Source organism: Harmonia axyridis, chromosome X (genome assembly GCF_914767665.1).
Source record: "Harmonia axyridis chromosome X, icHarAxyr1.1, whole genome shotgun sequence".
Lineage (NCBI taxonomy): Eukaryota > Metazoa > Arthropoda > Insecta > Coleoptera > Coccinellidae > Harmonia > Harmonia axyridis.
In genome coordinates, this window is record NC_059508.1 from 33,584,788 (window position 1) to 33,587,938 (window position 3,151).

Sequence of the window (3,151 nt, forward strand, 5' to 3'; positions counted from 1 at the left end):
GACTTTACGGCGCGATTTAAGATACCGATGCATGACGTGAACGACTTTACGGCGCGATTTAAAGCTATACCGATGCATGACGTAAACAAGATCACACCGATGCAGCACGTTAACATTAAAGCCCGCCTAATCCGATCGATGGAGGCCGTCTCGAGTGTCCAACTTGCTCACAAGAGCCGAGAAACAAACCGATGCATCACGTAGACAAGATCGTACCGAATGTTAACACAATCCAGAAGGAAATAATCTTAGATGAATATCGATTCTGATTATTGATTTTTCTTTCGCGATATTGATAGAAGACATCTGAATGAATTTCGAATTAATTCCGAAATCAAAAAAATATTTTCAATAAATTTTTTTTTCTAGAGTACCTCGGTCTTTTCTATTTTTTTCCAAGTTTCGTACGTCAATCAACATACATCCCAGAAAAAATCATCTCTCTAACTATCCTGGTTCAAAAGTTGTATCGGAACATTTCACGTCGAAAAAGAACATAGGCGAAAAAGGACGTGAACATTATTCCTTATAAAAACCAAACCCGACCATGGATTTTGATTCTGATTGTTGATTATCGCTATTAGAACACATTAGGAGGCAACCAAATCAAATTTGAGAAAATTCCACGATCAGAAAATTTTTTTCGAAAAAAAAAAAAAAATTCGAGGACACCTCGGTCATGGCAAGTTATTTTCCACAATCCATTCCCCAATCGACGTACATCACAGAAAAAATCATCTCTCTAACTATCCTGGTTCAAAAGTTGTATCGGAACATTTTCACGTCGAAAATATATCTCTAAGTCCAGACCGATGCACCACGTAATCTCGGGCAGACCGATGCACAACGTAAATGACGATCGGGACCGGGGCGATCGGTCGTATCTGACACCGCCGGCTCGGTTCTAACATCGTCAATGAGTCGGGGTTGAAAAAAAGGACGTGAACATTTTTCCTTATAAAAATCAAACCCGATCATGGATTTTGATTCTGATTGTTGATTATCGCTATTAGAACATATAAGGAGGCAACCAAATCAAATTTGAGAAAATTCCACGATCAGAAAATTTTTTTCGAAAAAAAAAAAAAATCGTAATCACCTCGGTCATGGCGAGTTATTTTCCGTATTTCATTCCACAATCAACGTACAACATAGAAGAAATCATCTCTCTAACTATCCTGGTTCAAAAGTTGTATCGGAACATTTCACGTCGTAATATCTCGCCAAGTCCAGACCTCGGCGATAGGTAGTATCTGACACCGTCCGCTCGGGACTGACATCGACTTGGACTCGGGCTGATGATGGGGAGGCGTTTAAGGACGTGAACATTTTTCCTTATAAAAATTAAAGTCGACAATGAATATTGATTCTGATTACTGATTTACGCTTTAAAAACACATTAGAAGGCAACCAAATCGAATTTGAGGAAATTCCACGATCAGAAAATTTTTTTCGAAAAAAAAAAAAATCCGAAAAATATTTTTCGATTCCTATTACTGATTTACTCTTTTAGAACACATTAGGAGGCAACCAAATCAAATTTGAGAAAATTCCACAATCAGAAAATTTTTTTCGAAAAAAAAAAAAATTCGAGGACACCTCGGTCATGGCAAGTTATTTTCCACAATCCATTCCCCAATCGACGTACATCACAGAAAAAATCATCTCTCTAACTATCCTGGTTCAAAAGTTGTATCGGAACATTTTCACGTCGAAAATATATCTCTAAGTCCAGACCGATGCACAACGTAAACTAGGGCTGAACCGATGCACCACGTAATATCGGGCAGACCGATGCAGAACGTAAACTCGATCATACCGATGCTTCACGTAATCTCGATCTTACCGATGCACCACGTAAACAAGGGCAGACCGATGCAGAACGTAAAGTAGATCTTACCGATGCACCCCGTAATCTCGATCTTACCGATGCACCACGTAATCTCCATCTTACCGATGCACCACGTGAACTGGATCTTACCGATGCAGAACGTGAATTGGATCTTACCGATGCACCACGTAAACTCGATCATACCGATGCACCACGTAATCTCGGGCAGACCGATGCACAACGTAAATGACGATCGGGACCGGGGCGATCGGTCGTATCTGACACCGCCGGCTCGGTTCTAACATCGTCAATGAGTCGGGGTTGAAAAAAAGGACGTGAACATTTTTCCTTATAAAAATCAAACCCGATCATGGATTTTGATTCTGATTGTTGATTATCGCTATTAGAACATATAAGGAGGCAACCAAATCAAATTTGAGAAAATTCCACGATCAGAAAATTTTTTTCAAAAAAAAAAAAAAAATCGTAATCACCTCGGTCATGGCGAGTTATTTTCCGTATTTCATTCCACAATCAACGTACAACATAGAAGAAATCATCTCTCTAACTATCCTGGTTCAAAAGTTGTATCGGAACATTTCACGTCGTAATATCTCGCCAAGTCCAGACCTCGGCGATAGGTAGTATCTGACACCGTCCGCTCGGGACTGACATCGACTTGGACTCGGGCTGATGATGGGGAGGCGTTTAAGGACGTGAACATTTTTCCTTATAAAAATTAAAGTCGACAATGAATATTGATTCTGATTACTGATTTACGCTTTAAAAACACATTAGAAGGCAACCAAATCGAATTTGAGGAAATTCCACGATCAGAAAATTTTTTTCGAAAAAAAAAAAAATCCGAAAAATATTTTTCGATTCCTATTACTGATTTACTCTTTTAGAACACATTAGGAGGCAACCAAATCAAATTTGAGAAAATTCCACAATCAGAAAATTTTTTTCGAAAAAAAAAAAAATTCGAGGACACCTCGGTCATGGCAAGTTATTTTCCACAATCCATTCCCCAATCGACGTACATCACAGAAAAAATCATCTCTCTAACTATCCTGGTTCAAAAGTTGTATCGGAACATTTTCACGTCGAAAATATATCTCTAAGTCCAGACCGATGCACAACGTAAACTAGGGCTGAACCGATGCACCACGTAATATCGGGCAGACCGATGCAGAACGTAAACTCGATCATACCGATGCTTCACGTAATCTCGATCTTACCGATGCACCACGTAAACAAGGGCAGACCGATGCAGAACGTAAAGTAGATCTTACCGATGCACCACGTAATCTCGATCTT